This window comes from Neovison vison, chromosome 2 (genome assembly GCF_020171115.1).
Source record: "Neovison vison isolate M4711 chromosome 2, ASM_NN_V1, whole genome shotgun sequence".
Classification (NCBI taxonomy): Eukaryota; Metazoa; Chordata; class Mammalia; order Carnivora; family Mustelidae; genus Neogale; species Neogale vison.
Window position 1 is genome coordinate 210,501,447 of NC_058092.1, and position 23,037 is coordinate 210,524,483.

The window sequence follows — 23,037 nt, forward strand, 5'->3', positions numbered from 1 at the left end:
ATTAGTTGGAAAATACTTGAATGCGGTTCAAAAACCAGGATGGCAGTACTGTGCATTAGTTCAATGTACAAAATTGAACAAATTGAGTTCAAAACCTGGTGCTGTGACTTCTGCTTTGACTTTTGGCAAATTAGCTGACCTCTAAGCCTGTTTACTAGTCTCTAAACTAGATAAAATAACATTTACCTCACAAGGTGTCTATAAGGATTCATTGAGATGTGAATATAAGGACCTTAGTAGTGCCTGGAGCAGTTGCTCAGTATCTTATTTCTGTTGTAATTGTTGACTGTAATGATGATCAAAAATGATAATTTTAGATAACGTATTTCTTGAGATTCTTTCTCCCCCCATAAAATGAGGTAGCTATCTGTAACCCAAAAATACTGTAAGTAGAACTACTCAGATTGCAGGGTGGTTTTTTTTTTTTTAATCATTTGCACTTTATATAAAGATTATATTATGCCATTTTTTTATTTTTAGAGGTTTCCAGATGCTGTTGTGAAAAGGTTGTTTTTGGGATGTGCTTTGAACTGGTGCTTTATTTGTAACCTGTAGTGAGAATGGGGTTTTCTGTTTGCACATTGTAACTTGTAGTAGAATAATTATGTTTATGATTTATATTGACTGTCAACTAGGACAGAGTTTTGTAGAGCATTTTTTGTCCTTCCCCTCATCCCTGCCTTTTAAATTTTTTTAATTTTTATTTTTTTAAAAGTCAGACTATTCAACTCTAAAAGTTAGCTTAGTGGATAGGTTCCAGAAGGCTTGGTGACCTCATTTTTTGAAGGTGAGAACTCTTAGTGACGTTGGTGTATGTGCGTTTGCAAGGAAGTGAGAGTTTAGAGAAACCAAGAAGAAAAGTGAAGAAAAATCTAATAGAGAAAACTGATTTGTTGGTCAAAGCAAAATCTTAAGGTTAAGAAATGAAATGTTTATTTTTAATTCCTACAAATAGGTGTTGACTATAAGAAATCCGCAGGCTCAGATACTTAGGAAATGTGCTCTTTACTCTATTTGATGTGGTATCCTCTGGCTCTGCCTTGCCAATTTCATTCTTTTATTTATTTATTTTTTTAAAGATTTACTTATTTATTTGTGTGAGAGAGAATCTTAAGCAGTCTCCACCATGCTTAGCTCAGAGCCTGACTTGGGGTTCCATCTCACAGCCCTGAAATCACGATCTAAGCTGAAACGAAGAGTAAGATGCTTAACCAACTGCCACACAGGCACCTCTTATTCTTACTTTTAGTTATGAATCAGCAAGATAACTATTTTTTCACTGTAGACTTTTATATAAAGCTATGACACTAGTCACTTCCTTTAAAATTTACTTTGTGTCCTGTAATGTTTTATTTTCCCCTTTGTTTTAAACACTTTAGTTCATTGACTTTTTTACTTAGAGAAGTTTTGGAAGGTAGACTCATTCTCAGCTGTAGCATCTGTTTGTAGTGTAGTATGCTAGTTAGTAATGTAATACGATATTTAGTATGTAGTATGCTCAGTTAGTAATGACTGAGCTGAATAGTTCTGAATAAAAACATTTTGTTGGTTGTACTCTGTCCCTAAGACACAATCTAGAGACACTATATGGTATTGTAGAAGTAGCCTAAGCTTTGGAGTTAGATTAAGTTTTGAATCTAGGCTCTACTACTTAATAGTAATTTATGACTTTGGTTTACTGTCATTCTGCATTCATTTTCTTATCATCTTTCAAACAGGAATAGTAATACCAGCCCCACATGACTGAAAAGATTAGAGATTATTTGGACTAGGCACATACTAACCAGGGTTGGCAAAAGGTAGATTATGTTACTAGTATTTCTTTAAAAATTTTTATTACATTTTTCTGATAGTCATTGATTTTGGTAATACATCTATATTCATTCCCTTAATGCTTCACATGATTAGTGTATTTTTGTTGTTGTTGTTGTTGTTGTTAGCCAAGGTTAAGGATGTTGATTGTGACCATGGAACCTTGAAACACAGCAAAGCTAATTGGCCAGCATGTTTGAATCTGTGACCCTGTCCTCATTAGCTCCATAAGCTAACTACTCACAAAATAGCTCACCAGAATGAATGATAAAACTGGTATGTTGTTGATTCGGCACTCAAGCACTCATTAGACATAATAGAATTACATGAATTAGTGCCGGAAGTAAAAGTATAGACGTTTAATTATAACTCTGTATAAATATAAGAGTAGCTCCCACACTTTGTATAAAACTGGGGGCCTGTAGAATGATCTTTGACCACCACTACCAGTTATACTTTAGACATTTCTTTTAGTTGTTGAACTATATTTGTTGCAGACTTCCTACTCATAGAAGAAGTGAGAAGAAATGGAATTAGGTTATTTATATCTTGAAAGAAAACCCTCCTTCTATGCCACCCACCAGAAAATGTGCTCTTAGCTAGTGGAGAAAACATTTAGAGTTCCCCGTTAATGAGCCCAGCAGGATGGATGAAGCCCGTGTAACTCGTAAGAGTTTATTGAATTACAGAGAAATTCCAGTTGTCAAAGCTTTAGATAGAAGAGAAGTTATAGGGTGTTACTCAGCAAGCTATAAGCCTGCATTTGAAGAGGGTTTCTTCTCTCACTATAAAACAGACCAGTTGCTCCCAGTCTGTGGCATGCATTTTTCTCCTGTCTTATGCTAGTCTTCTATATAGCTTTCCATTCTTCAAATTCACTCTTCAGTTTTATTAATATTTGTTTTCCCTCTTCTATCTTTTTTTTTTTTTTTCTTTTTATGTCAAACATGGCTGTTTTCAGACTAGGGATAAAAATAGAGAAGCAGAGAAGCACTGTTGGAAACAGCAGGTTCTGGTGTCTAGTATCATGAGGTTCCCAGATAATACAGATTAATGTGTAAATGTGATGGTATATATTTGTGACAGCTCCTGACCATTTAACTTGGCACAGAGGTAAAAATAGGGGCAAAGGGTACGTGATACTCCTTAGTAGGAGATTTGCTTCTTAGAAAAGAATATGCATAATTTTAGTATCGGCTTGTAATTGGGGTCTTTCAAGTTCTTTGCCATGGAATACCAGAAGAATTCTTAAGAAAGAAGAGAAGCACTTGGATTCAAACCCTAAACTCTCAAATTTATACCAGTAGTCCAGTTTATAGTTTCTATTTTCTGTAAAATAGGGATAATAATAGCATTCCTGCTTGTTTACAAAGATCAGAGGGAAAAGGTAACAAGAATGATTTGGAAATGGGGTGGGTAGCTGCAAGGAAGAAACTCACTGAAAGGCAGAGTCCAAGAGAGGAACAAAAACACATACATGAATTTGGATATCAGAAGTGCCTCTGGCTCCAAGATTTTTGGATAAAGGATTTTGGACTGGAATTAAAAACCTAGTGCTAGGAAAAGATGAATTTATTGGCCTATATATGGCTCTAAACTTTTTTATTCTGTGAATCTTTTTGGAACTTTCGTGCTTTCAATTCACATTTTAATTTTAGGAAAAGACCTAGAGGAAAATAAATAGCCTTGATTTGTTTATGTGATTGGTAATTCTCTGCAGCCCTCCCAGATAACAGATTCAAACTCAGTGTGACCATCTTTCAATACGTTCAGAATTTCCAGTGACTTTTTTGGCTTCTTGACTCTTCTAGTGTGAGAACCAGTGATTTATTAAGTACTGGAGTTGACAAGCCCCAGAAGCCATGTAGCTCTTGGTTTCTGCCACCAGTGTTGTCACATTTAGTGACATTGCTTTTCTTTACCTTCTTGCCGTAGCGTTTCTTTTTTGTGCTGTGCTTCTTGTTTGTTTCTTTGGGTAGCCTGAAACTTTTCTTTGCTTCTGACTTTCGAGTTCAGTTAGGGAATTTATCTTTGACTTTATAATGCCACACAATTTTAATTCTGTAAGTATTTCTTATTACTATTATAAAATCAATATGTGCTCATTACAGAGGATTTGGGAAATATATCTTATTTTCACCGTTTGGAAGTAACTGTTAACATCTTGGATTATTTCCTTCCTTTCTGTTTTCTGTGTATGTGTATTAATGTAACACAAACACTTAAATTGGAATCGCTTGTTATTGTGTGTAAATTTTGTATCCTGAGTAAAAAAAAAATAACATTTTTATGAATAGTGTCTAGCACAGTTTCTAAAACTAGCAGGAATTGTATTCTGGCAGTGGTCTTTAAATTTATATTCATTTTGGGTGGGGAAATGAGAAGATGGGCTTAAATTCTGGCTTTATCATTGCCAAACTGAAAAGCAGGGCAAGTTGTAGGATATCTCTGGGCTTTCACTGTGGCAGCCGTCCAGCAAACTTTCTAAGGTATTTGACACAACAATTTGATGAAAATTAATCTTTTCCTTAGAAAATCACTCATACATAGACAAAGACCTAGTCTGGTCAGTCTTTGAGATTCTCCTAGTTCTGCTACTGGATGGTCCCTGTGTTGAGGAATACATTGTAGAGCAGTCTCTGTGAGGGTTATTTGGACTTCAAGAAAGAGGAGGATCTTGAAGGAAGTGATAGAGTAACAGACTGACTGGAGAGGGCAGAAGACCATTCCACGCAGAGAGGAACGAGGAGAGGTTAGAAGCAAAAATGAGTGCAATATGTGAGTTGAGTGAGACAAAAAGGGAGTGTTAACAGTATGCACAAATGAAAGGTATGATTTTTACTGATGATGAGTAGCACAGAAATGTGATTTGTTAGGTTTATAAGTGTGTGATAATGAGGAAGAATTAATGGAAGGCTTTGAAGGCTGGGCTGAAGAATGTAGATTTGGTCCTGTAGGTGATGATACTTCTGTTGAAAGTCATATGATGAAAACGGTGAGAAAGGTGGTTCTGGCAGCTTTGTGGGATAACCTGTAGTCGAGAATGGCTGGAGAGTATTTCAGTAGGACAGTGGTGGGGTAATGTGGAAAGAAAACATGGTACTCTTATGGAGGAAGAACAGTAAGCATGGGGATGGAAGAGCTGGAAGAAACAAGAAAACCTCAAAGTTTTGAGCCTGACCTTGCAAGTATATATATATACTTGGTCATTGACAGTGACATTGGGAAAGGAGCTCAGATAGGTGTAGGGAGAAAGATAATGAGTTCAAGTGCTAATACAAGTTTTAGGTATTAGATAATTTGAGTGGTACTTAAAATCTGGTGCTTTAAAACTAAAGAACCTAAAAACGAATGCTCTTCTTTTTAAAGTAATTTGTTTTTGAGGCCATGCATTTATTTTAGCAAATAAATTTTTTTTGGAATTTGTCTTTCGAAACGAATTTCAGAACCAGTAGAGTCATACAAGAAAACCAGTCTCATTACTTGATGATCATATATATCCTTTGTCTTCAAAAGAGTATTTTCTAGCTTGATCACTCATCTTACTTACTGATTTCTAAGTGATATTTGACAGTTTCTGAAAATGCAGAGGCATAAAATTTATTACCACAGTGGATGTTTAAATGATTATAGTGTGGTTGCCGAGGACAACTTAAAAAGTCTGAAGCTGTGACAGCATTCTTAGAATAAAGTACCAGTGCACTCTGGTTAAGAGGGTAGGTTCTGGAAAACCCAGGTTTGAATGATCTCTTTGATATATTAGTTATGTGTCTTCGGCAAGTTGTATAATTTGTCTGGGTCTCTTTCCTCGTTTTTTAAAAATGGGTATGGTGATAATGCTCCCTACTTCATAGAATTGTTGTCAGGATTAGCTCTTACACTTAGAACACTGCCTGGCAAATATTAAGAGTTCAGTAAATATTAGCTGTTTATTAGTGTCATAACAACCACTGCTATTGCTACCATCACTATGGTATTTATTTTGTTTGTTTTAAAAATCAGTTATGTTCTTGTTCAGTTATGTCTCATCCAAGTGAAATGATAGACAGCTGGAGATAAAACTAGAGTCCAAATAAAAGACATGAACCTTAGAAATGGGTGTGTGTGTGTGTGTGTGTGGTTTTTGTTTTGTTTTATGGCCTAGGAGAAGAGTGGAAAAGACCAAGGGTGGAATATTGGTGAGTACTCATAGTAAGGGTTTGGGAGGCAGAAAAGGGGCTGGCAAAGGAGCAGGTGAAGATTGTTTAGATAAAGAAAGATCACAAGAAGTGGGTCTGAGTATAGAGGTTATACCAATCGGGATTAGATTTGGTTGCAGCTAAATAAAAGAGACTTAAACATCATAGAAATGTATTTCTTTTAATGTCAGGAAGTCCAAAAGTAGTCTAGGGCTGGTATGGTTGATTTGTCATGGTGCTGTTTTGTTCATGGATTCTGTTCTCTTCCAAAGACACTTTATGGTCTAAGATAGTTACTGGAGCTCCAGCTGTTTCATTCACATTCCAACCATCAGGAAGAAGGAATAAGAAAATACATCTCCTTCCATTTAAGGATATTGACTGAAAGTTACATGTACCACTTCTGCCCATATTCTATTGGTGAAAATTAGTCACTTAGCCACACCTTCCTGCTGGAGATGTTGGGATATGTAGACTATTTTGAGTGGTCAGTGCCTCGGCACAAAGAACAGGAACAATGATAATCCAGGTATAGCTAGATGAAGAATATAGGGTAGATAAGAGTTAATTGTCTCTAGGACAGTTGGTCATTATTGGTAATCTTTGACAGAGTTTATATATAAATGTAAACAATTATAAAACCGTTCTTGTCAGACTGTGTCAATAGTCCTTTGTTTTTAGAGGGTAATCCTTCACGAGTCCTTGCTTTTAATAAGGATTATCAGTCTTTTCTAAGGAAAAAACGTATGTGTATGTCTGTACATGTATGTGTGTGTATATATATACAAATACATAATGTGTGCATGTGTGTTTTTAAGACTTTATTTATTTATTTGAGAGAGAGACGGTTAGAGAGAGCATGAGAGAGGGGAAGATCAGAGGGAGAAGCAGACTCCCTATGGAGCCTGATGGTGGGACTCAATCCCGGTACTCTGGGATCATGACCCAAACCAAAGGCAGTCAGTCGCTCAGCCAACTGTGCCACCCAGGTGCCCAGCTGTGTGTGTTTTTATATATTTCCTCATTTAACTTGGCATTGGCCTAAATTACTTCATATGACAATAAAGTGCAGTAAAATTATATATGTATAATTTTATATAAATTTATATAAATTTTATGTATTTCTTTTTTGTAGTTTTAAGCCCATAATTTTACTTAGCTTTCCATCCACTCTTCAGTTTGGTTGTTTTGGGCAATGTTTTAATCCATCTCTGTCCTTTTATATTAACTACTGTCTTTTACTGCTGTTGTGCTGTTAATCGTACTTCCCCAAATAGATAAATGAGCAAATCTAATTAAATGTGTTATTTGCACTCTCCTGATCATTAATGAATTTGTAAGTAAGATCAGACCTACAGTCTTTCTAGTATTACAATTACTGAATTCTGGCTATCCACTCAAATGGTGATTATTTGCTTTAAATTTTTTTTATTTTTAAAGCTTCTACATTTTGTATGTTTGTGTTCTTTCAGTATTACGAATATGAAGGTCTACCTAAAAAAAGGGAAAAACTTTTTTCCTGTAAGATTTTTCTTATTCCTTTCAATTGAAAATATTTTATTACGTATTTTTTGAGTGATGAACAATACATTTAAGATAAGAAATTAATCCCTTGTTTTTTTTGTATTTTATCAACAGACATATAGTTTAAAGTAGACAAGTTTTAAAAGTCAAATACTAAAAAAGGGATTTGTAACAAAATACAATGAATCCTCATGCTCTCTGGTTTCCTCACTAAAGGTAACCACTTTCAGCTCCTTAAGCTATTTCTTCTGGCATTTATGTATCTCCATGTTTCAAAATAATATATGTGCAGTGCTGTCTTTTTTCATTTTATATTGAGTCTCTATTATGGTAGAGAAAGCTGTACTGTTCTTAAACCACCATCACTACTACTGTTCCTCCTCTAGCTTTCCAATTTAGTTATAATATTTGGTTAAATGAGATAGTTGATGTTGTGTTTACATTATTATGCCTGTGCAAATTTTACTTGCTGATAGGTCTGAAATAGTAGCCTCTCAGTGCATTTTTCCACAAGGTCAGTCATAGTAATCTGTCAGTTCTAATTTTCTTTCCTTTTAAAAAAATCTTTTGGCAGCTTCTCTTTGGAGACCTTCATTGTCCTACCGTCTGGGCCTACTTCACAGCTCTTCTCCTGGGAAGATTTCTCTTTGTTATCTTTAGACTTTTCTCTCCTTTTCAGTCTGATTCTCAGTATTGTAACCCTTATCTTCCTTATTCTTCATTTACCCTCTTACTTAGAGCACATCCTCTAATAGTTGTGTTGGATGAAAAAGATGGTACTATGGCAGAGCATGGGGATGACAGCCTTCAACCTTCTTGACTCTGTCACATAGCTTCAGTCTGAATTGTTTGCCTTCTACTTTTGGTGTAGTTTGCATCCTGGAATCCTGGAATGTCCATTCACCCACATTGCTTCACTTCTCTCTTGTGTTAGATATCCTATTTTCCGTACATGCCTTTCTTTGCTTTGGTTTATTTCTTCATTTGGTGTTAGAGGGTGATGAGACCATCACCCCACTCTCTAGAATATCTCTCCAATCACAGTCTCCTTGAACAAAGAAGAATTGTTAATCTTACATAGTGGTTTTTTGGCGGGGGTGGAGTTGTTTATCTTACATAGTGGTTTTGGGGAGAGTGGAGTTCAGGGACTGGAGGATTTTAAGAGGTGGAGGTGGGGGTTAACATCATCTATAGAAGCATGGTTACTTGGATGGTGCTGTTGTTCATTGGTTGGCAGTAGGGAATGTGATTCTGTCCCTGACAGTTTGGCTTATAAAAGTGCCTACTGGGTTGAGTTGTCCTTACCAATTGAATGGATTTAAAACTGATACTCCTGGCAGTTTTCCATGGCTACAAAGAATCCGTCTTTTCTTGAATTTGTTAGAACTTTGAATTATCAGTCCTGTGGTAATTTTCTAAGAAAGTATACATAGGAGGTAATTTTTTGAGCCTTTTCATATCAAAGTGTCTTTTTTCCCCCCCTTTCCTCACATTTGATGGATGTAGTTTGGAAGAGTGTAAAATGCTAGATTGGAAATGTTTTTCTTCCAAATTTTGAAGATACAGTTTTTTTCTCCTTGTCTTCTATTGCTCTTGAGAAGTCCTCAGCAAACATGTGAACCCTCTTCTTTTGTTTGGACCTACTCCTTGGAAACTTGTTGAGTTTCTGCTTTTATTCTGTAATAGTGATGTGGCTTGGTTGGGGGGGTGTCTTTGTCTATTTTTATGTAGTGCTGGGTATTTGTAGGTACTCAGAGGTCCTGGTAATCCACAACAGTTTGCATTTTTTGGGGAGCTGGTGTATGGGGATGGAGTAGGGAACAGTAGATCCTAGCTGTTAACGTGTTCGCTTCATCACCCTGTTTGAAATACCTCTGCACTTTTAGTCAGCCCATAAACCATAGATCATCCCTTCTACTTCTAAGTTCTGCAGAGATAACCTAAAGCTTTCTTTCAAGGGGTAGAAAGGGACCTAGGGTTCAACTGCTCCTCAGATAGTCTCCATTTCATTTCCAATTCCAGAGGTGGTGCTGGCAGTTCCTGACCCTTGTGTGAGTTTCTGGCTGTAAATTGGGTTGGGTCTCCGCTTTTTCCACTTCTGGATTGGGATTTGGCTTCCCAGGGACCTGCTATATAAATACCTGTATATGTTCCAACTTCCAACGTTGTGTTACTCTTTTCTCCCCTTTCCATCCTTGTTGATTTGTATGTTAAAAAACAAACTTTTATATTAGTAGGATTTTGTAAAGAAGCAAATTTATATGTGTATGTCCATTCCATTCTCTTAACCCACAGGGCTGGAAGGATTTGTTAAGACTAACTATAGCATTTTTATGTGAAATGATACTACATGATCATTATAATTTTAATACATGAAAGAAAAGTAACAGCATATGGTGCTCATAAATAATAACTAAATATGGGTCTGCAGAGAGGGTACTGTTACAGTAAAGGAAAAATGTCATGCCTCCCTTGATTGCGGGCTGTCCCTTTAATTTCTACAAATAATTTTTGGAAAAAACATGAAAATGATTCATCTTCATTATAAGAAACTTAGCAAATACTGATAAAGTATGAGGAAGAAAATAAGAATCACTTCGATTACTCCACCCCGTGCTAACCACTGTGTGTTTTCTAGTCTTTTCTGTGCATTTACTAATGTATTTGTGCAAGTATGTTTAAATGAAACGTGTATTATTTTACTTCCCCCTCTCCTTTTTTTCCCACCATAAATGTCTCTATCTTTTTTTAAATTAAAGATTTCATTTATTTATTTGGCAGAGAGAGCCACAGCTGCTTGTGTTGAGGGAACACAAGCAGGAGGAGTCGGGGAGGGAGAAGCAGGCTTCCCACTGAGCAGGGAGTCCAATGCAGGGTTTCATTCCAGGACCCTGGGATCATGACCTGAACTGAAGGCAAAGGCTTAACGACTGAGCCATGCATGTGCCTCAATGTATGTATCTCTTAAGAGGATTTTTTTTGTGTGCAGAATTTAGAGATAATATTAACAACATATAATAGCTGCCATTTATTTGATTACAGATTATGTGCCAGGTTCTGTGCTAACATCTTTTTTTTTTCTGTTTAATTTATGTTGATGTAATTTCAGACTGTAGGAGAGTTATAAGAATACAAAAAATTTACCCAGATATCTCAAACATTAACACTTCTGTACATTTCTCTTTTCTCTGCCTCCCTCCCTTTCTCCTCTTCCTCCTCATTTCTCTGCCTGTCCCTTTCTCCCTCTATATATACACACTCTGTATATCTATTTCTTGAACTATTTGAGTAAGTTGCAGGCCTATTTCCCTGAATACCTATACTTCAAAGTGCATTTTCTAAAAATAAGGATATTCTTTTATGTAACCACATTGCAGTTGTCAAAATCAGGAAATTATCATTGATTTAATATTATTATCTAATCTACAGACTTGTTCAAATTTCAGCCCTTGTCCCAATAATGTGCTTTTATAGCAAAAGAAAATTCTGGATCATGGTGTGCATTCCAATAGTCATATCTCTTTAGTTTCCTTTAATAGGGAACATTTCCTCAGTCTGGTTTTTTTTTTTCTTTTTTTTTTTTTTTATGACATTGACATTTTTGAAGAATTCAGGCCAGTTATTTTGTAGAATGCCTCTAATTTGGGCTTATCTGATGTTTTCTCATGATTGGATTTAGGTTATCCATTTTTGGCAGGAGCACCTTAGAAGTAATGTTATGCTTCTCAGCACAACATTGTCAGAAGGTGTAGGTTGTTGAATTACTGGTAAAGTGATCTTGGATCACTTCATTAAAAATCCATCCTTATTTCATACGTTAAAAAAGAACAACACCTTTTTTTTTTTTTCTCCCCAAATTTTTTGAAAGGTAGTGCCTGCCGGGTTTTCCAGTGTAGTTAAAGATTCTTCCTTTTGTAATTTTTTTTTTAAATTTAAAGATTTTTATTTATTTATCAGAGAGAGGGAGGAGGAGAGAGTGAGCACAGGCAGACAGAATGGCAGGCAGAGGCAGAGGGAGAAGCAGGCTCCCTGCCGAGCAAGGAGCCCGATGTGGGACTTGATCCCAGGATGCTGGGATCATGACCCGAGCCGAAGGCAGCCGCTCAACCAACTGAGCCACCAGGTGTCCCCCTTTTGTAATTTTTTTGGTGGTAAAATATACATAACAACATTGACCATTTTATCTATTTTTATGTGTATAGTGGAATTAAGTACATTCACCTTTTTTTTTTTTTTAGAGAGTGAGTGTTCACTTTTGTGCACATGTGAGCAGGGGTGGGAGAGTGAGGAGCAGAAGGAGAAAGAGAATCTCAAGCAGGCTTCATGCCAGTGCAGAACCAGATGCGGGGTGGAGGAGGACTTGATCTCATGACGCGAGAGTCAGACACACAGCTGACTGAGCCACCCAGGCACCCCCACATTTTATTTGTAATTCTGAAGTATCTTTGAAAAAATAGTGTGAGACTTTATGAATGTCTTGTTACTTCTTAAACTTTTATTCACCAATTTTAGTATCAATCAGTGATTTCTGCCCAAGTCATTTTCATGAAGGTTCCTAAATGATGTTTAGTTCTGCCATTTTTTTTCTATTCTTATTTATTTGTTTTGTTGCTGTCCCTGATTTGGCCAGTGGGAGCGCCTTCAAACTGATTTGTCTCCTTTTGGCTTGCCCTTCTCATTCTTTGAGTACTGCCTTACTTTTTAATCACAACAGAATGTTTGGACTCATCTTGTACTTTCCCATCTTGAGCCCTGGAATGAGTTATTTCTTTAAGGAGCTCTGAAAGGTACCTTTTAGTAGAGAATGGTTTTAAAAGCCATGATCTAGATTCTTGATGCCCTTGTTACTACTGGGTAACATTGCTCCAGGCCCTCTTGGCAGGCATCTAGGACACAGATGTGTGTGGTGTATGTGTGTATGTGCACACACACTCAGTACGTCTTCATCTGTCTACTGAAAGCACGGAGTTTATGCTGCTACCTCTGATACTAGCCTCTCTGCAGGGTTTATTCTGTCCTTCCTTCATTCTTATTCTTTCCTTTATTCTGTTCCTCTTCCAACAGTGAGAAACCTAGCCTTGTTATTTGTATTTTTACTTACTGGCTCAATCCTAGAATATCAGAAAATAAATTAAGAATCGCTTACTTATGCCACTATTTAAAAGATACTTACTGGGGTGCCTAGGTGGCTCAGTGGGTTAAGCCTCTGCCTTTGGCTCAGGTCGTGATCTCGGGGTCCTGGGATCAAGCCCCGTGTTGGGCTCTCTGCTCAGCAGGGAGCCTGCTTCCTCCTCTCTCTCTGCCTGCCTCTCTGCCTACTTGTGATCTCTGTTGGTCAAATAAATAATTAAAATCTTAAAAAAAAAAGATACCTACTAAGGAGAGTTCTATATATATATATTTTTTTTTAATTAAAATATTTTTTTTTATTTGACACAGAGATAGAGAGTACAAGTAGGCAGAGCAGCAGGCAGACCTGAGCCAAAGGCAGCTGCTTAACTGACTGAGCCACCCAGGCGCCCCAGGAGAGTTCAGTATTTGTTGATAGGTTTTCGTTTGGCCTAAGGATATGTAGTCTAAATCGCCACTGTCAAATAGGGTAGCTAATACCCATGAACTGTGTTGTAAGTGTAAAATATACACTGGATTTCAAAAACTTACCATGAAATAAGGAATGTCAAATATATCATTAGTGTTTTAGTGTTATCTTTATGTTGATTATACCTAAAATATTGAGATATTTTAAGATATTTAGATAAGATATATTAATAAAATTATTCTACCTATTTTATTTTAATGTGGCTACTGGAAAATACTAAAGTACCTGTGTGGCTCCCATTATGTTTCCTTTGGACAGTGCTGATCTAAAAACCATGTTTAAAAGTTACTTGGATTAGTTTCCTCTCTCCAGCATTCTTCCTTCCCTCACATGGTTATGTTAGTCATTTGAAATATAGTTCAGTTCTATTTTTATTCTAAGTTTTTCTCCCCGTCCTAATTGATCTTCCTTATTTTTGGGTATGTGAAACATTAACATGGTTTCAAAAGTCAGAATTGTACAAAAAATACATACTCAAAGCAGTGTCACCCTTCTTTCTCCCTTACCACCTGTTTGCACCCACCCTCTAATAGATAGCCAGCTTCATCGTTCTCTGAATTATCCTTACTGTGTGTTTTTCCCCCAGGAATGATACATGTATATTTTGTTATTTCCTCTTCTTTTTTACACAAAAGGTACATATTATAGATAACTCTTTTATACTTTGGTTTCCTCATTTAACACAGTATATTTTGGAATTCATTCCATATCAACTTTAGACTCACATTCCCTCTCTGTCTTTTTCTCCTTCTGACAGTTGTATAGTATTACCCTATTGTTAGGATGGTAACCATTCTTTTATGCTGTTTCCAATATTTTGCCTTTGCAAACTGCTGCAGAGACTAACCTGGTCATGCATATTTTTGTATGTTGGAAAGAAATGTTTGGGTAGATTCCTAAGATGGGATGGTTGGGTCAGAAGTTTAGAAGCTTGTATAATTTTCATAAATATTACTAAATACACTTCTTTGGGGGTTGTACAAATTTGAATTCTTACCAGCGGTGTATGAGAGTGTTCATTTCTCCACAACCTTACCATCAGAGTGTGTTAATACTTCTTAATTTTTGCTGACCTTATAGGTAAGAAGTATCTCCATATAGTTTTAATGTTTTTGTTTGTAGTAAGGCTGAACATCTCATGTGAATAAAGGTCGTTGAAATACCTTTTTTATGTGAATTGTCTTGTGTCTTTTTATTAATTTCTCTATTAGGGGTTTTTCTTCCTCTGTTTTTAAGAGTTCTTTATTTTAGGGATATTAGCTCTTTCTAAGTTGTATATATTATACATATTTTCTCCCAGTTTGTCAGTTTTCTTTTGACTCAGTGCGTGTGTGTATGTTTAGGCTTTTATTTTATCTAGTTTAATTTTTCAGTCTTCTGTTGCAGCTGAATTTTGGGTTATAGTTGGAATACCTTTCCCTTTCCCCCAGGTAGAGAAGAATTTGCTTACTTTCTTCAAGTATTTGTATTATTTTAGTTATTTCATTTAGATCCCTGCTCCATTTAGAGTTTTAAAAATGAATATTATACAAATTTAATAATTTTTTTCCAAATGCTAACTAGTTACCCTGGCTATTTTTTCCTTAAAAAGTCTAATTTGCCCCAGTGTTTTGAGATGCCCCCTTTAGCATACATTAAATTTCCATTGAGTTTATTTCTGGACTTCCTACTCTTTTGCACTATCTATTTCTGTACCACTATCACTCTTTTAATTATAGAGGCTTGATAATCTATCGAGGGATAGCTTTTAACGTTTCTAATGCTTCATTGGCCGGTCTTACATCTTTATTTTTCTGTTGAGCTTTAGGAATCAGCTGTCTATCTCCATAAGAGAGTTTGCTCAAATGAGATTTTTATTGGGATTATGTTAAATTCATAAATTGCTTGAGGGAGAACTGACATCTTTATGATGTTAGAATTGTGTTGAATCCATTTGTTTAAATCTACTTCTGTGTCTCAGGAATGTTTCAAGATTTTTATATTGGTTTTGTACCCTTCTTGTTAAATTTTCCATTTTTAAAAAACTCAATATGTTTGTAGGTCTTTATATCAATATTTATAAAGCTACATTATTCTTTCTAATGACTGTCTATTTTTCTATAGTTTAGATGTACCATAATTTATTTAACCTTGCCCTTATGGTGCACAGTAAAGTTGTTTATAATTTTTCACAATTATAAATAGTTCTGGAATAAGTATTCTGGTAGAAGTTCATTATCTGAAATTTGTTAAAATGCTTTATACATTAATAAAATGTATACCTCCACCAACAGTGTGTAAACTTTATTCAGTCTCCATTTACCAAAACAGGACCTTATTGCTCTATTTTTAAATCTTTGTCAGTTTGATGGACAAAAAAAATTTTTGCATTTCTCTGCTAACTGATATGCTTTATTTTTTCTTCGCTAGTTTATTTTTTAGCCATCCAACCATCCATTCAGTGTATTCTTACTGAGTAGCTGCCATGTGCCATCCTGTAAGTTAGAACTGTAATAATGACTAGAGCTTGATCATCTTTTTGTGTTTTTCATCATTTGTATTATTTTGTTTTTTATCTCTCTCTCTCTTTACCTCTCTTTAATGGCAGTTAATAGGCACTTCTGCCCCATCAGATTAGTTCTCAGAGGACGAGAATGAGAAGATATGACATTTTTTATTCTTTTTGGTTGATGGGCTTCTAAGAAGTATTTCTGTCATTTGTGTTTATTTTCATTTCACATTCTGTGGTAGATTAATGACTGTGTTATGCTCTTAGTATTCACAAAATGAGATAATGAAAGTTAACTGCATAGACTAGTGTCAGAGAAGTGATAATTATGTTATTTTTATAAAAATAACTTTTATTATTATTATTTTCCAGGTGAGACTGCTGTTTATCAGAAGGAAAGCTTTGTGCCATTTGCCTTTAGACACAATCTATCTGCATGTTCTAGAATTTTATTATTCAGAAAATAAATGACATTTATTTGGTAAGTCAATTAACTCTGATTTCTGCAAATATTATAGAAGTATTGTTTATTTACTCTAAATATTTGTTTGCTTGCTTATATATATTTTTTTCTTTAGTGTCATTTTATTTGTAACTCTCACGTAAAACAAGTTTGAGAGTGGCAATTTCCTGAAGGACTAAGGGTCTCTTAAAGATTTTCCTCTCTTCACTCTTAATTTTGGTGTTTGTTGTAAAGAGAACAGGGGCTGGTTAAATATTAGCATTAGTTCTCAAAGCTGAAATACTAGCTTTGCTCTTTTTTAGTGTGTCTCCACCATAAGAACCGAGAATTGACATCCTTCCTGTCAAGCTCTAGAGCTTCCGTCCGGTTCATACAGGCAGCAGTAAAGAACATCTGTTATTGTATGGGGAAGAATCAGTTATATCTTCAGTATGGCATAATGAAGCAGAATGAAGAATGCTATCAAAGAAATTAGAAATGAAAAATAATGAGGAATATAGTGAAACTGATTTTAATTGTTTTCTATTACACTAAAGGTTTTTTTTTTAAAATAAGTTTTTTTTCCTCAGGAAGACATAGTAAGTTGATATGATCACTGTTTTATAAGAGACTTTTCTTACCCACATTCTCTTAATGATCTTTTCAGTCTGTTCCAGCTTCTGATTCTTTTTTTTTTTTTTTTTTTTTTAAGATTTTATTTATTTAGGGACGCCTGGGTGACTCAGTAGGTTGAGCTGCTGCCTTTGGCTCCTAAGGTCCTGGGATTGAGTCCCACATCCGGCTCCTTGCTCAGCAGGGAGCCTGCTTCTCTCTCTGCCTCTACCTGCTGCTCTGCCTGCTTGTGTTCTCTCTCTCTCTCTCTCTAACAAATAAATAAATAAAACCTTTTAAAAAAAAGATTTTGTTTATTTATTTGACAGAGATCTCAAGTAGGTAGGCAGACAGAGGGGGGGGGGAAGCAGGCTCCCCACTGAGCAGAGAACCTGATTTGGGGCTTGATCCCAGGACCCTGGGATCATGACCTGAGCTGAAGGCAGAGGCTTTAACCCACTGAGCCACCCAGGTGCCCCTCCAGCTTCTGATTCTTATGTGTCTCCGGTGTTTACTGGAAAGCTGATATGTAGGGTGAAAGCTTTAGTGGTATTGAGAGGGTCAGTCATAGCAGATGTCAGAAGATTATCATACTTGGGTGCTGCTGAAGCATGTAGCAAAAAATTGGAAACTAATAAAGTGATAGTGGTGACTTACTGAATTTTCTATTAAATGGTTTTACACAGCAATATATAATGAAAAGTAAATATTGACATTGACAGCTGAGCTTAAAGTATTCTCAAATAAAATCTGAGGATGAGGAGCCACAACTACAGAAAAAAGGAAAGATTTTCCATTCATATCTTTTTTGGTGGTCTCTTTGCTTTTGTTAGCATCAAAAAGCTGACTTCTGATGTTCTTGTAGTGTGTGTATGGCTTGTGTGAGTAAAGGCATGGGATTTCATTGTGCATGAGTCTGAAACGGCCCTGATCTGAGAGCATACCAAAGTGAGTTTTAATCTTGGTTATTTAAAATCTCCTTGTACCTGTCTTATTAGGAGTATTATTTTTTTTAAGAAGAAACTAATTTGCAACTGGCTATAAAGAGTGACATTGTGTCCGGGAAAATGCTGTACTAACACACTGCGTTGTCCCACAAGAGTACTTCCCAAGTCCCTGAATGCAGTGCTAACAATCTGTGACGGCCTGTGAATTGTTGGGCAGCAGTTGGGGAAGGCAGCCAGCAGTGTGAGGTGGTTGTGTATAAGTTGTGGGGAAGGGAACAAATGAGAGAAGAGCAGAGCAACGCAGGTTCTGTGGGCAGTTTGAATGGAAGCTGTTGTTAGCTCTGCTAAAATGTCTGTGAAGTGAACAGCCAGAGTGTGGGGGCCTTTGGTGGAGAAGAAAATCGGGTATTTCACGTTTCCTTTCAGGGTGTCATTGTTTCATTCTGTCATCAAAACTGTAAGGCTGTGTTCTATTGATGAGAGTATGGATTGGATAGATTTAAAAAATTTGAGGACACTAGAAATACCACTTCATGCCAGGAAATGAGATTATAAAAGTCCAGGTGATATGGATAGTACTTATCTTTTCTAGGAATTATTGTAATGGTAGTAAGGTCGGTTTTCATATCTAGATCCAGAATGACTGGGCCTTTATCTGAGACAAATGTATATCCTGTTATTTATTTATATTAGATTTTATATACACATATATTAGTTCTTGGGCAACTGCATGCAGAGAAGCAAAGGCTATAAACCTCTATATTAGATTTTATATACACATACCATCAAGTGGTGGTGTTTTAGAAACACTTGGCCAGCTAGAACAGTCTTCATTGGAACAAGGCATACGTTTCTGAGTATTTCTAGATTGTGGAATAGAATTCAATGTGGGTCAAGTTATGGTTCAATATGGTTCAGCCTTTGGCTCTAGCTAGACTAGTTTCTTTAACTGTCTCCACAGTAACATTTTTTGACTTACTGCCTCTTCATATTAGTTAGGCTATTCCTTCTTGGAATATTTCCCTCTAATTCTCTTTCTGCAAACCAGCTTGTAAAGGCCTACCTCCAATTTCACCTACTTTATGACATCTTAAACCATTATAGGCACTTAGTGATATTTCTCTTTCAGGGTTTTTATCATTTATTGCTTTTGTCTCTATTTGGCTATCATATATTACCTTAACATTTTTTGAAAAAAAATTTTTACCTTCCCAATTAGGTGGGGATAACTTAAAGGGGGGTTACATTATTCATGTGGTTCAGACCATGTTACATTATTGTAGTCTTACTTTACAATCTCCACTGTCCCGGTACAGTGCAGTATCTGCACTTAATAAATATTTGTTTGACTCCGAGAAAATGCCATTACCTATTGTTAGCTTTTCCAATCTTTAACATTTATCTTTCTTTTTGTATCATAAGAATAATAGATTAAAATGCAGTTTAAGTACCTGAGTCATGTTTGTTCGGTACACTACTTCTTGGAAAGCCTTCTGCAGTGTTTGATACAGGCTTCCTGATTTTTAAAGGAGCATTGCTCTGAAGTTACTATATTCTAAGGTAATTACATGTTTGTTTTTCTTGAATCTCTAATTAGTAAACCTTCAATCTGCATTTAAGAAAAGCTCTTATTTGTTAATTTTCTAATGTTTTCTTTGTCTGCTTTGAAGTGAAACTTCTTTTGGTTTTTCAGATTCTTACCAGCCACATTTGGCCTTCACGCTTGCTAGTATAGCCACAAGGAGGGAAGAGAGAGGGGCCGAGTTGTGACTGTATCTCTAACACAGGGATTCCACCACCTTTGCACTTACTCTGCTATTGCTATTGCACTTTTTTTTTTTATTAAGATTTTACTTATTTATTTGACAGAGATCACAAGTAGGCAGAGAGGCAGGAAGAGAGAGAGAGGGGGAAGCAGGCTCCCCGCTGAGCAGAGAGCCTGATGTGGGGCTTGATCCCAGGACCCTGGGATCACGACCTAAGCTGAAGGCAAAGGCTCTAACCCACTGAGCCACCCAGGGGCCCCTTGTTTCGTTTTTAAAGCTCTTCTGTGCAATCTGTTGTTTCACCCCTATTTATTTATTTATTTATTTATTTATTTTAGAGAATGAGTGCCCATGAGCACAAGGACGGACAGAGGGAGATAAGCAGACTCCCTTTTGAGCAGGGGAGCCTGACATGAGGCTCAATCCCAGGACCCTGAGGTCATGACTCGAGCCAAAACTGGTTATTTAGCTGACTTAGCCACCCAGGCACCCCTACTCCAATTTTAGAAAGCATATATTCTAGTCTACCACAGTAGTTAAGTGCAGGGACTTTGGAGTCCTAACCAACACTTGGAAGCTATGTGATTGTAAGTAACTTAAGTTTCAGATTTCTCATCTGTAAAATTGAGGCAATAATCATAGCTACGTCTTCGTATGTAGTCAGGAGCAAATGAGGTAATATATATAACAGCACAGATTAAGCCTAGTGGCTTCTACTTTGAAAATTTACTGGGTGGCTTATTAGCTTTAGTCTTAATAGCTTTAGTCTCTCCCTAAAAGGAGAGAAAGATCAAGTTTAATGCATGTCAAGTTTGAGGTACAGTCCTAAAGTCTTGTCCATTTCAACTCTCTCGCTTGTCATCTGTAGGATATTGGGAGTAAGACCCAGGATAGACCCAGGAGAGGAACTGATTTCTAAGAAGTCTAGAAATACAGACCAACCTCCAGATGTCTACTGAGGGAAAGAAGTTTAGGAGGGAGTTTTTCCTTTCTCTTATCCCTTGGTACATATGTGGAGTAGGAAGTGGAGCTTTCTCTCCACCATTCTCTCTTACATGTTACATTGCTGCTGTTCAGTTATAGTAAGGTTTTGGTCTGACTGCATTTTGAGGTGGTCATTAATAGGTGCACTAATGCACTAACATTAAACTTCCAACAGTTAAGTTGGTGAACTATGGGGTTACCATGTCAGTGGAGTGTGAAAGAGACTAAGCTTCGGACTGTTTCCCAGCCTATAAAGCATGAAATCAGTTGGTGCCGATGCATGGCGACTCTCGCCACTGGAGTGTAAAATAACTTGAGGACATGAATTGTGTTTCGTTGTGAGGAAAACCTTTTCATGCCATAGTGTGTTTATGTATTTTGGTGCCCCTACGATCCTATTGGAATCATATATACAGTTTCATTGTCTTGATAATCAGATTTTTCATGAAATATTTCTTCCAGTTATGCGAACTGTATTCTTGTGCAACTGCATGCAGAGAGGCAAAGGCTATAAATCTCTAAGACAGACTAATACTAATATACTGTAGCTGTTATATCCTGTTGAAGATTACATCTGAAAATACCATCTTCAGTAGGTATTTGATGTACAAGTTTCTTCTGTTTTTAGACTGATTTGAAAGTGCACTCTACATTCTGCCCTGAAGCTTCTTCCGGTCTAAGATTTGTGTTAGCACTTTCATTGGTTGCTGTTCCCGTGTCCACATGTGCCTCTGGAGAAAGGGAAGTATGGAAAGAAGGCTAATGTTTTCGAATGGTTGGGGGAGTTGGTAGGAAGAAGTATAGAGATTATTCTTAAGGGGAATAGAAGAGAGGGAGTTCCTCTCCTGACACCTGGTGAGATTCTTCACCATATGGCTTTGAGGGTGAGGCAAGGTGAATGAGGAAGTTTCAGAGACAATAGTGAATTATTATTGTCAGCACTTTTAAGGCTGGAAGGTTATTGGAAATAGGCATGCCATGAAAGCATTAAAGTTCTTTCATTCTTATCCTCTTTGGTTTTCGTGTTTTACTGCAGTGGTCTTTGAACTCTGTTTGCTTGCTTTTGTATTTATACAGAAGCAGATTTGTGAATATTTATGAATTAATACATTATTGTAAGAGACCATCCTGCTGAATATCAAGCAGTGTATTTTAACAGTTAAATGCAGGAACTTTGAAATCCTAACTGGTGCTCAAAACTGTGTGATCTTGAATTACTTAAGCTTCAGGTTTCTCATTTGTAAAACTGGGGTAGTAATTACCACCCCGTAGTATTATAGTTGGAATCAAATGAGATCTATGTGTGTGTGTATATGTATATATGTAAGGTAATTACATATATATACACACATATATGTACATATAATACAAATTATATATAATATACAAATTATATATAATTAATATATACAAATATATACAAATTATATATAATTAATAATTATATATACATATGTATATGTGTATATATATATATATATATATAAACATTTAGCATAGTCCCTGTCACATGGTAAATACTCATTAAATGGTAGTTGGTTATTTTTTCCTCTTTTTCTTCCTCTGCTACTACTCTTGGTACTACTTTACCACTTCTGCAGTTTTTCTTATAGGACCTAAACCTTAATGAAACAGAAAACATAATTAGATATGGTTCACAGCAGCAGATTTTGAAAAATAATGTCATTGTTCTCTTAGACATTGCTTACTAGATCTTAACTAGATAGAAGCTCTGTAAAAAGACTTTTTTCATGAAAGGAAAGGATTGTTATGTTGGCTTAAGATAGCCTTGCAAATGAATATAAAAAATTATTTTAAAATGTATTTGGTTAATGGAAATAAAACAGCCTTTCTTGAACTTAAGGAGTTTATAGAAATAAGAGTTCAAAGTATTGTCATTTCTTATTACTCACATATACAAGCTGCTTTTTCTGAAGAAGTGCCTTTTAAAAAAATTCTTAGGAGAAGTGTTTTGTCTGGTGTTAAGAATAGTCATAGTAGAGTTCTTGTCCCATGTATGAAGCATTTTTTTTGTGGGAATGGGATGGAAAAGTCTTCTTGATCTTTTAGACTAATGGAGATGAGCACTAGTGTGGATAATATATTTGGTTTTGTTCTGCATTATGTGATTATTTTTGCATCACGATTAGCTTCCTGATTAAACTTTGTTCAGCTAGTATTTCCAGAACACATACGGGGTGAAAAAACTGGGTAAGGCAATATGATGAGGATAAGACTACTAGATCTTGTTGATACGAGACCTGGGTTCTCATCTCTGTTCCTACTCACATAGCTGTAGGTCCTAGGTGAATTCCTCAACCACTTTCCTCATCTTTAAAATGAGGAGGTGATACCACTTGGTTTTCAAAGATCTTTTTTAGCTGGAAGCTTTTTAGATAGATACAGAGGGAGTTTGGCAGTTGGGAAATGCAGCAGTGACACATTTTGGCCACCAGAGGGTGAAGTCCAGTCAGTCAGCTTGTGCTATGTTTTGACAAGAAGGTAGCATCCTTGGAAATGAGGAGGTCACGTTGCTCTTATATCCATTTTATTTAAATAAGTTATGGAGCTTCTCGCTCTTCTCATTCTACTTGGATTAAATGTATTTCTGCTTTTGTTATTGTTAGCCTTCTAGGTAGGACTGCGACAAATATGGAGGAAGGGAGAAGAGTAGAGGTTTCTAGT

At 36.2% G+C, this 23,037-nt stretch overlaps 1 protein-coding gene across 2 annotated transcripts in view; it reads left to right on the forward strand.

The window, feature by feature from the left end:
- R3HCC1L (R3H domain and coiled-coil containing 1 like) overlaps positions 1 to 23,037 on the forward strand; it is a 92,853-nt gene that overhangs the window by 1,843 nt on the left and 67,973 nt on the right. For both annotated transcript variants that reach the window (XM_044240270.1, XM_044240271.1), the window contains exon 2: positions 15,974 to 16,082. The gene's annotated coding sequence lies outside the window, so the exon portion shown is untranslated. The remainder of the gene's footprint in view (positions 1 to 15,973; positions 16,083 to 23,037) is intronic.